This window comes from Egretta garzetta, unplaced genomic scaffold (assembly GCF_000687185.1).
Source record: "Egretta garzetta isolate BGI_Z169 unplaced genomic scaffold, ASM68718v1 scaffold166, whole genome shotgun sequence".
In the NCBI taxonomy this organism is placed as follows: Eukaryota; Metazoa; Chordata; class Aves; order Pelecaniformes; family Ardeidae; genus Egretta; species Egretta garzetta.
The window spans coordinates 3,207,159-3,218,686 of record NW_009260133.1 but is presented as its reverse complement, the minus strand read 5'-3'; the positions used below and the strand labels follow the sequence as shown (position 1 = coordinate 3,218,686).

General features: G+C 44.9%; 1 long non-coding RNA gene across 1 annotated transcript in view; it reads right to left on the bottom strand.

Moving 5' to 3' along the window:
• Positions 1-988: 988 nt before the first annotated feature.
• The window catches only part of LOC118452555, a 14,096-nt gene continuing 3,556 nt past the window's right edge, over positions 989-11,528 (bottom strand). The window contains exon 3 of the long non-coding RNA XR_004842366.1: positions 989-1,001. This is a non-coding gene — a long non-coding RNA (uncharacterized LOC118452555). The remainder of the gene's footprint in view (positions 1,002-11,528) is intronic.

Genomic DNA, 11,528 nt, shown 5'->3' with positions numbered 1-11,528 from the left:
TAGCATTAAACGTGTTAATCAGTTTTCAGGCCTTGGGTTTTAAACAAACTACCTTTCTGGGGGTATATTTATATAACAAAGTACTCGGCAGCCTGGGGACTCTGCGTTTGTTAGTGCCGGAGGAATTTTCTTGGCTAATAACTCCACAGTTCGGTCCCTTGCTCCACAATCAAGCCCTTCAACTTTAAGTCTTGATTTCTACCAGCTTATTTTTGTTCTTTTGTCATACTAATAATAAATGTTGTTAACATTATGGCATCTCTGCGCTGCCTGGACCGCCACGGTGCTTTCTATAAATACGAGGCAGAATGTAATACCGGTGCCATATGTTTGTGTAACAAACCTTGGACTGACTCTGGGTTTAAAATTAAAACAAACGTAAGCAATGTATGACAACACAGTCCAGCCACAGCAATCATCCTTTTTTTATGGATAGGTCTGACGTTTTGGCTCAGAATTGCTCCCTTCGATTCCCAAGCTAATTTCTGAAGAAACTTCTTTTTTGGCAGTGCCCGCAGGCTAGCACCGAGTGCTGCTGAGTCCTTCCTGGGGCATCCCTGGTACAGATAACCATGGCTGCGAGGAGGAGGAGGAGGAGTTCTCTGGTATTTTGCAGGGACGGAGAGTGGCTGTTGGTTTGACCGGTGTCTAAGCTGATGTTTCAACTCACTTGGGGGGTTTTGAAACTAATCGTCAAACTAAAACTCTGTTCATTGCAAGTGCATCTCATTTAGTTTCAGATTTTCCTCCTCTAGGTACGTTTGTTTTTTGCTTCTCTCCCTTGCCCACCTCTTCCCATGAGCCTGCCTTTCTCTTGCCACAGTAGATAAGGACCTTATTTATTGCTATATTTCACTTATCTAGGACAGCTGTACTCCATCAGCGCAGTACTTTCATCTTCCCTGCGGTTTTCTGGTGGTTGAACAGGGTCTCGGCGAGGGTGCCGGGGTTGGCTTTGGTGTCTCCTGGCTGGAGGAAGAGCCCTGGAAGCTTTACAGCAGCTGCCCCACGTGAAACACAACTGCGCTGGGGTCAACGCCAGCATTTCGTGTCTTGAAAAGGTTGCCAGGACGGGACGGGTGGCAGCCCACGAGTGTCTCCCAGTGAGCCACTGGTGGCGTGCCAGTACCTGGGGAGAGAGGGGCCGGAGCCGCCCTCTGCCCTGCTCCGGGCGGGTGATGCTCTGAGGCTGCCCGTCCTGCGCCCCGTTTTTTCTGTATCTCCGCAAAAGTCTGCTGCAAACCAGTCTGCTGCAGCGTTACGTGCTGCTGTTCAGAAAGCCAGAAGTCCTTGAACTGGGAAGATAAGTGTCTGTTTCTTGTGCTGCACAATCAAGTGTTAACCTTTAAACTGGTGACTTAATGTTGTTGATTTAAGCCTGTTGATTTAAGTTCTCTTGCTTTCATTTCAACATTCAGCGAAGCATGTAAAGCTGGTTAGACCATTCAGAAATTTCCTGCTGCCTTGCAATAAATCGATACACTCTGCATAAAAATAAACTGGTTTTCTTTGAGAGCTTCGGGTTGAGAAGGAACTCTAAGGTCTCTGCTATTCCCCCTTAGAGATGTGATATTTCTCTTAATAGTTGGGGCACTTCAAATGACTTTGAGCATCTGGAAAATGGGGATTTTTGCTAATTATTGGTTAGGACTCTGGGTCTTGCATGCTTGCTTCAGTTGGTAAACTGAGATGGCAGCAAAGACTTGAATTCATAGAAATAGGTGTAATGGTATAGATCTTGAAATAGGAATTGTTTTAAAGTGGCTCGGTATGATCATTAGTTTTCAAATGTATTGAATAGGTTTTCAAATGTATTGAATCAGCAGTTTTGATTTTTATTCCCTAGTCTTCCGAGTTTCTTGGTGGCTTTTTATTCCGGTTTCCTCAGTTTGCCTTCTTCGGGTAGAGCGGGTGTTCTGTGACTCCGGTGCTTTTGCTTTCTCTGGGCTTTGGGGTTTGCTGCCTGACTCAAGTTTAATACAAAAATTAAACCTGATTCAGCACACAGCTGAATGGCTTTCACGCCACTGAAAATGCTCCCAGCAGTGTGCCACAAAGCACGGGAACGCTGCTCTTCGCTTAGTGCATCGTGGTTGAAGCATGAGCTGATTTCGCTGTACCCCCAGCTCCACCCCCAGCACAGTCCGTGTCACTTGTGGAAGAGGGCACGTGGCTACTGGAGGAGCTGCTGGGCTACCTGCCGGCTCCTCTGTCAGGTGTAGTGCTGAACGCAGAACGCAGCAAACCAATCCCTCGGTGGTTAAATACACAGGCAGGGGATGAGCCCTCTTCCAGAATATCATGTAAATGTCCATTATTACATTACTTTAAAAAAGAAATTATTGCCCTCTTCCCATTTTCTGCCCCCATCCCATCCCATCATTAGGTGTGCAGCTTGGATTTTTTTTTTTTTTTTTAAAATGTTGCATCTGGCAACCTCATTTTCAAAGAAGGCCCAAGATTTCATTTTTGTTTATGATCGAGATGCACTTTTATTTTTTCATTTTTCTAGTAGAGCATTAAAGCTAAGGGACTCATACTATATATTTTTAATTGCGTGGTCTGTCTTTTCTTGAGTGTGACTCTTACTTGACGGAGCTTCAGGTGGTGGTGCTCTGTCATTGAGAAGGTGGGACATTTCAGGTTTTGCCTGCTGAGCCTACAGACCTTGGCAAGCACATTAGGTCTGGAAACTGAAACTTCACTTTCTGACCCTTCAGCTTAAACTCAGTTCCTCAGTAGTTTAAGGTGAAGGTACCAGGCTTCCCACTTTTATTGCATCTGAAGTACAGTTACATCGTCCCTTCTGCCAGCCCTGCAGCTGCTTGGCACCTGCCCGGAGAGGGGCAGGAATATCCTTAATGACCACAGCCACACCCCTGAGAGCTCATCTGCTAAAGAAGTAAGCGGAGGGTTGGGATGACCATGATATACTTGAGGTGATGTAGCAGGTTGCCTCCACCAGAAGAGAGCAGTTTCTCTGCTCTTCTCCTCCCCAGCCCTTTTCTGCCAATTCCCTGAGCTGGTTTGGGTCACTGATCTGGCAGAGCCCCCTGGCACCCTGCTCACAGCTTGTACCACGTTGTCGGGGGGAAGGCACTTGGTCCACTTGCCACCAAAAGGTCCACTTGCCACATCTGCCTGGGGTTTGATGCCTTTTATTAACCAGGCAGAAGGGAAAAAAAATGGTGTTTTCTGCTGGGGTAGAGTTGAAGTAGGTCAGTAAGGAGTCTGATGAGTTTCAGAGCTGGTGCGAGGGAGGAGGAGGAGGAGGAAGAGCCCCGCATCCCAGAGAGGAGGCGGGAGCGTTGGGATATAGGACAAGGGATCTCGCCACCAAGCTGCTAGATCGGCTTAGATCTCTCCTGTGTGGGTTTTGCTCAATTTGTGGAAACATTGTTCCTTCCACAGTTCTTTAGGAAATTCTTGGTATGCCCATTTTAAAACTGCTTTTTTATATTGATGATTTCATATTGATATATAGATGATTTGCATGGACCTTGAGTATTTCTTGTGCCGTTTGAAAAGATACCAGCATTTAAAGGAAGGGTCAAATCAAGATAGGGCTTAATTAATGTGAATGTATCCCTGAATAGTTATTTTGTCTGGTTTACTGAAAATCAAATAATGGTTGTGTGGCAAAGCTCTGCATCTTCTGAGAAGTTCTGAATGTGAAAGGAAACGCTTGTTATCAGCTGGCATAGATTTAGCAAGTTGCGTAATTTTTGCAGCATATGTACTGGAGAGCATTGATTTGTAGGTCTAATTCCTTTATTAATATTAAGAATTTACTATTGGAGAGGAGGGTGGAAGAATGAGATTCCTCCCTTGAGGACTAGAGGACCTTGTCACTAAAAAGAGTTTTGTGTCTCAAAGCTCAGGCGAACAGATACGAGTCATTTCATCTCTCCTTTCAAAGAGGTGTAATGGATGTGTTAGTGGAGGCATTTTGGAGTGAACCCCCCCCAAAATTGCCTGAGGAAAGCAGGGAAAATTACCCTGACAAATCTCCTCTCTGTTGCTGAAGAGGGATAGATGACATCTGCTGAGTAATTTCTATTCTGTACACCATCTGAGAAGGAAATACAGGGTAATTTAAACCCCTTTTTTTCTACCGTGGTTAATAACATAAACGGGAAGCTGGATATGCTGAAATCTAAATACGAGGGTCCTATATCAATGGATTATTACCTTATCTTTTCTGAATGTGACGTTCACTTGAATACCTGGAATCGTAACAGCTACTCAAGATAAGAAATGGAGGGAAATTCAATAACAGTAAGAGGCCTGGTAACTTATGAGATCTTGATTAGCCTTCAGCTGCGCCTCGATGTTGGAAAAGGATTTCCTGTACTGTATGCAAAGGGAGCTGAATAGCAGCGTGAAAACCATTCCCTCGTTGCAGAGGAGCACTGACAACTGGCTTCTGTGATTATTAAGGCTTTCTTGTATCCACATACATATATATGAACCTTCTGACTCTTCCATGGATGACCATTTTTCACCCTAATTTTTAATTGCTTTAGAATTCCTTCTTTGCTGGCTGTGGCTGGTGGGTAGCTCTGGCCCCTGCAGTGGTCTCAGGGCTCTTGTTGGCTGGGGAAGAGGGTGCGTGTGCAGCCCCAAATCTCCTAAATACCGTCAAATCTGAAATTGGACTTCTTCTTCTTAGTAGAGGCCATAATCCAACTTAGTGACATTGGGTGATGGTTTGCTTTTCCTATGGGTGAGCAAGCATGGGGAAGGGAGGAGGGGAATCCGTCCCGTCCAGCTGCCCACCCTGGGAGGGTCTGGGAGCCGGTCTGACACTGCGCTGCTGCCCGACACTGCGGTGGAAATGGTGGAAATGGTGGAAATGGTGGAAACGGTGGATGTGCATCAAAGGGGAGGCCCAGGTATCTCCTTCTGGGGCAGCAGAGCCCTGGGTGAGTTTGTGCCTGTCGTGCACCTGCACCTGGACGAAGGCAAATTGTTTCTCGTGTGGGATGCCATTTGGCTCTGTTGCAGAAGTGGCACAGCAGCCTGAACAGGGAGGGTTCGATACAGAGCGCCGCTGTTGCGTTGAGAGGGAAGAACAGCACGCTGTAAATCTGAGGAGATGAATTCAGTGTTAACAAATACTTTCTTTAAAGGTCAGATTAGATGAGGAATGCAGCGATTTGCCAATCCAAATGAACATTACCTCTAAAAAGACAGGAATTTGTTTTCTACTAGATTAGCGCCCTGATCTGGACTCATCCCATGGCCTCGTGGCTGTGGAACAAAAGCACGAGCGAGGGCAGGAGCGTGTGAGTAACATGAGGCTCAGACCTCCGCTTTCAGCATCAGTGCAACTTTATATTGACTCAAACTGCTTGTGAAACCACAGCCTAAATTAGGGTGTTTTTTCTGCATACGCAGTTGAAATCCCAGGATGTATCGAATGAAGTCCAGGGGACAGAGGGAGGCAGAGCCTCGTGCAGCAAACTGTGTTGAGCTTTCTAGAGCTGAACCTGAACATTTTGCTTCAGTTTGGCTGTTTTGCATTTGGGGAAGCACGGCCGGGGAGATAGAGGAGATGATGTTGAGGAAGGGGAAGCCTGGAATCCTGGAAAAACCATCTCCCCTGGAAGTGGTGCACAGCTCTGGGCTAGCGTCAACACGAACGCCAAGTCATGACCTCTCCTGTCTACTCAAAATATTTCTTATGGTAGCCTGCATCTTGAAACCAAATTCAAGATGGAATTTAGAATTCACAGCACAAAAGTTAATACTAAACTGTTTGCTGCAAGAGCATTGAAAAGCAAGTAATAAGCATCTCATTTTGTGGGGTCTGTCTCCATCTGCAAATATGAGGCAAGCCAAAAAGTAAGGCCGTCATTTCATGGCTGTCACATTTGCAACAGATGCTTTTTGATGACTGTGAACAAGGCACGGAGCCAGTGAATATTTCCAATAATGCAACTCTTCCATGTTTGCGAATGAACAATCATAAGAAGTTGAAGAGCTGATACACCTGAAATCTCCAGCTCTGCCGAAGAAGATGACAGCAGCTCATGAAAAAGTTCCTCTCCATTTTCCCATCCAATAGTAATACATGCACACAGTCAGGGACAACCATGGATTGGATTGCTATGACTGAAAGAAATAGGTCCCAAAAGTTCGGCACCTGGGGAGTTAGTAGGACTTGGTGGAAATCATCCTTATTCTTAAAGTAATTACAGAAATACAACCTGACTGGTGAGTACAATCTACTGGTGCAAGACTAATGGTGAGATTTAGAAAGTGAGCCTTTCAAACCACTGGTAAATACCAGCTCTCGAAGAGGTAACATGAATACCATAGGCAATGGTATACATAATGACTGAGCTAGGATTTAATCTGGAGGACACTCTTGTGGGACAGTAAAGCCAAGAGGGGCTCAGTCCCTTGCAGGAGATGTGTGAGTGTTACTCTAGCATATCGGAGACCTGTTTGCTCCTGGCTTCATTGATTTTTAATGGTTTTGTTCAGAAACACTATTTAGCCTTGCAGAGGCTGCTCCTGCAGTCATTGACATGAGGATCCCATACTTCATATTTTGTTATAAATTGCCTCAGCTGTTTAGCGGGGGCCCTGGGAGCTCATCTGGCCATAGTTTGTACCATGATTGTGTAGCAGGAGTCCCCAATGAACATCTTAAAGCCTGGAACAGCTGGTAACCTGCCAGGTACAGATGCCTGGCCCGCTTACCCCTCTGCCCTAAAATGAGGGACCATTAGTTCCAGGTGTGATGCTCCCCTTGTGTCAAGCTGTTCCCTGGGCTGTAATTTGGTACCTAAGCAGGGGCCCGCGGCCTTGAAAAAACAAGAGAAAACATCAATGAGGTGAAACTCTTGGTCCTCTGCTAATGCAGGAGGTGTGAAGGCGGAAGGACCTGTCTGGGTTTCTTTGCTTTGTTGTTAACTAGCACTTCTTTTACATGGAGTGTTTTCATCTCACAACTCTAAAAGCTGATTGGAAAGAGCAATTGTTCAAGCGGTGTGGAATTCATGGAGATCCAGCAGATCGCATTATCCAGATGGAAAAGCAAATGCTAAGTGCCTTGGAAAAGTTTCCTTGAAATTACAGGAAATGTACTTTAGGTAACTCCAGAACTAATAGTAGAAAAGGAAAAAGAGGGAGGGTGACAATCAGCCAGTTAGTATTACAATAACATAGAAAAAGGCAGAACTTAATGTTTCATGATTGTGCCAGCATTACGCAAGCAAAGGGCAGCATCTTGTAAGTTAGAAACCACAGCATGTAAGTAGCCTTGTTGCCTTGGCTGCCTGGAGAATAGTAAAAGAAACTGTAAACGCTGCTATATGCAACTTCCCCTTCTACTGCATCTGACAGAGAAGAAATAATTCACTAAAGCATTCAATATCCCACAACGTCTTAGTATAGTTAGCTTTTGTGATGCAAATGACCCATAACTTTCTAAGCTGAACAATTCCCAGGGACTAAAATGTTCCAACAGAACCCAATCTCGTTGGATTCACTTGTTCTCAGCTGTCTCAATGAGCCCAGTTAAGTGCAGGTGGAAATGCTTGTGCTGCAAAATGACTTGCAGAGCCCCAGCAGTTCTGGTGAGCTTTAGGGTGAAAGGGAGATCAGGTTCTTCCTAAAACCTGCTCTGTAACCCTCATGTTTATGCAGAGCCCTCTGTCTATGAGCCCTGGGCCTGCCGTGCTGTGGCTGTCAGCAAAATATGTAAGTATGTGATTTCTTAATCCTTCTTTTCTAAGGAGTTTTATGAATTCTGAGGAATGGAAGTTTTGATTTTTATTTGAATGTTCCTTCATGGTAATTGGGGTGAGTGGGCAGTTTAGGGGAATGCTGGTGTCTGTGACGTTGGAGCTCTCTTATCCCAACATCAGTGTTTCATAATGTCTGCTGCACGTCTGGCTTCTTGAATCCGTGTTTGAATTCTGGCCTGGAAGACAGAGAGTGACCAAAGCTGTGCTGCAGTGGTGGATTTGAGTTTCCAGGAAAGTTTTCTCCTTCAGCCTGAAGCCCTCTTGTAACAGGCTCTCTGCATTTGCTCAGCACAAGAAGTATGCAGCTGGTATTTGGAGAGGGCTGAGAAAAGTAAGAAAGAGAAACCCTAATTTATTTGGTAAATATTATGATACCTGATAAATATAATTGCTTCAGGGAAATGAGAGGAAAAACTGCTTCCAAAGGGTGAGCTCTTCAGGGGAGAGCTGGGAGTTGTGTTGAAGCCCCAAGCCTGCTGCTGGCACTGCCCTGGAAGCACTGACAGGGGCTTGGATCCAGCCCTAAGAGAGCTCAAACCTTTAGAGAAGTTCAGGGGTTTTTTTGGTTTTGAGCTGCTTTTGGTTGTTGGTTGTTTGTTTGTTTTTTTTTTTCCAAATCTGATTTTTCTAAAATGAAATTAGTTTCTCGTTTGCAATGTGCCTGGGTGGGTTGTGGTGGCTTTGGAGTTAGAAAGTTCTGGAAATACTCGAGAGATTTGATCCTGGTGAGGCTTCTCTTTAACCAAACTGAAGCAACTGGGAACAGCTGGATAAAGATTAAAGTTTGGGGCATTTGTCTAAGGTGAACGTCTGATTCTCTGTGGCTTGCCTCTGCCTGCTTGCTTAAGGTTATGAATGCTGCCTGTGCTGTCTGTCCTTGTTCACCGTGCTTGCTGTCTGTATGTGTTCGGTGACACTGGATTTTATTCTGGTGGTAAAGGTACCTTCTTCTCTCTGTATGCTGGAGCTCCTATTTCTCTCTAGCATCACTTGACTATTTTAGGGAATCTCTCTTTCTGAATATGAATGACGGGGGGGGGGGGAAATTATAATTAAAAGCGATGAGTTCCCTTGAGCATGGTCATTTGCTGAGTTGTCCTCCTCACCCTCCACAGTTTTTAGAGGTGTCCATGCGTTCAGAGCTTGTTGCTCAAAGAAAAACACCAGCCCTGACCTACTGCTGTCCCATCCCAGTGCTCACCAAGGAAGCTGTAGCTTCTTCTGGTGGGCCTGGGGAGGAATACTCTGCTCTGCACGGGTTGTGTTGAGCAGGGCTGACGCAGCAGCTGGTAGCACCAAAGCAGAAGACAATATGGAGAAAGGTGCATCCTCTCCTCTCTCGTGTGCCATCCACCTCCCAAGAGGTAGTACATGCTCTGGCTGCTGCTGCTCATGGCTTGCCACTGCTCCTACATGGTATTCCTCCAACCAAGTGGACAGCCTGCCGGTATCATAGAATCATAGAATGTTTTGGGTTGGAAGGGACCCCTAGAGGTCATCTAGTCCAACCCCCCTGCAGGAGCAGGGACACCGCTAACTAGATCAGGCTGCTCAGAGCCCCATCCAACCTGGCCTTGAAGTCCTGTGCCCTGAAGGTGCCCCATGCTGGCTGGTTTCCTTCATTCACGTGGGCCAGTATGCTCTGTTCCTGCACATTGTTGTTTTGCTAACTCTGATTCAGGCATGGTTATGGGAATAGACGAATTGTATCTTCAGCTGGATGTTCAGCAACTTTAGTGATAGTTTCCGATCCATCCTTGAATATGCTGACCCGTGACCTTCATGTTTCCAAAGGGCCTTGTAAATCCCTCTGCATTACAGTAAAACTGCTTTGACAATTTTTAGCTGGCTAATGGCTATAGCATAGCTATGGAGTAGATGCCTCGTATCTCTGTTGTGTGTGTTCTGCTTTAGTTAAAAATGATCTTCTGAATGATCATCTGAAGGACCAAGGCAGGAGCACTTTTTTTTCCACTTTATTTGACTGAAGATACGCATAAGTGCAAAGTGCACCGATACTTATTTGCTGCCTTTTTTGCATGTACTGACCGAACTTTCCCATGCCAGACTTGGATTTGGTTGGTAAAAAACAGAGTGCAGTTGCTGCAGTTTGTAGGGTTATTGGTCTGGCCTCACATTTAAAATTTATCAACTTCCTCAGTGTGTTATTCTTAGCGTTAACCTTACGTTTTGTCTTTCTACATATTCCCTCACGGAAAACATGCGGCCTGGCGTTAGTCACGGGAACAGCAGATTTCGGTAGTGGGCAAGCTGCACCCTGCTCCAAGTTGTGCAAAGCTGTTTATTGATCTAGTGATTGCAGGAATGAAAGAGTTGCCTGTGTTTTAGCTGGGCTGGTGTGTGGTATGTGTGGCAATATACATGTACACATGCATATGCGTTTTATGTATTTATAGTTTATATATTTAAATAAATATAGGTGTATATTTAATGTGTATTTATAATGTATGTATTTAATAACAGCAACATGAGGATCCTGTCATCCATTTGGCTTCAATCTGGGCAAATACCCTGGTTGGTTGTGACATGCAAGATACTTCCAGAGGTGGAATTTCTTGTGTGAGGATAGATTGATTGGTCACTCGTGTCACTGTTCAATAGCACTTGCACAAGTCAGTGACTTGTGGTAGGCTGTTTCGTTACCTCCGCCATGAGCTGTTTCCTGAAACATTTGATGTGAAATCATTGTTTTTCTAATGGAGCGTTTTGTTTGTGCTTCAGGATGATCTTTCATCATGCCCTGTATGTTGCTGATGGGCAACATGTGACATTTACGGCAGGTCTATGAATGTGACAGCTGTGACTGCACTCTCTTTAAAATTGTCATCAACATAGTGACCGATGTTCAGCACTGGATCATTATATTGTATTATATTATTTTCTACTGGCAGAATTTCCAGCAGATGCTGAAATACCATTTGAGGTGAGTTTGTATCATCTGTGACAAAGATACAGGAAAGAGATTCTGCGTTTCCATGGCAAACTTTCCACAACTGAAAAATGTTACAGTGTGTACTTGCCTTGTATATCCTGAATTTTCATACATAAATGAATGTATATTAATAATTCTGGAATTGCCAGGCATCCGATTCTACTTCATAGCATTATATCTATTCGTCAAAATGTCATTTAGAGCAGCAGCTTTGCTGGTCTTGAGGTAGGCTAGCTCAACTTCGGCTGTGTCCCCAAATAATTGATTTCCTGATCTCCTAATTACTTAACCTGGGATGCTGGGTTTTTCTTGGCATTGTACAGCTCTTAAGGAATTGGTTTTCTGTCTTGCTGTTCTGGCTCGCGTCGGCACGCTCTGAGGGGTTCAGTCCTTACTGACTTCTTTCCTCTGTCCATGCGGGAAGCTGGGAGCTACTTTTGTACAAATATGAAGGCTTCTTTGAGAAGACGACTGCTTCGTATGTCAATCTGTGTTAGGACAGAGCTTCAGCAGCAGGGTTTCTTCTATTAGATACCCGGTAGGCCATATCCCTATTTTCCACTGACCTCTGTTGAAAGAAATGGAAAGACTGGGTGTAGGCTTAGATTCAAGTGTGTTTGTATTTGGTGCTGTATTTGGTGGTTGATGTGGTTAATATTCAATCACTCCTGTGTCGTTACCCAGATGAGGTGACCTTGCAGTGCCTCTTATGTAGCAGTACCTAGATGGGTGTGACGGATCCCGTATCCACTGGCAGGGTTACGGTATTTGCCTATAGGTATGAAGAGTGACACTGAACAGAAGGTTAGTTTAAG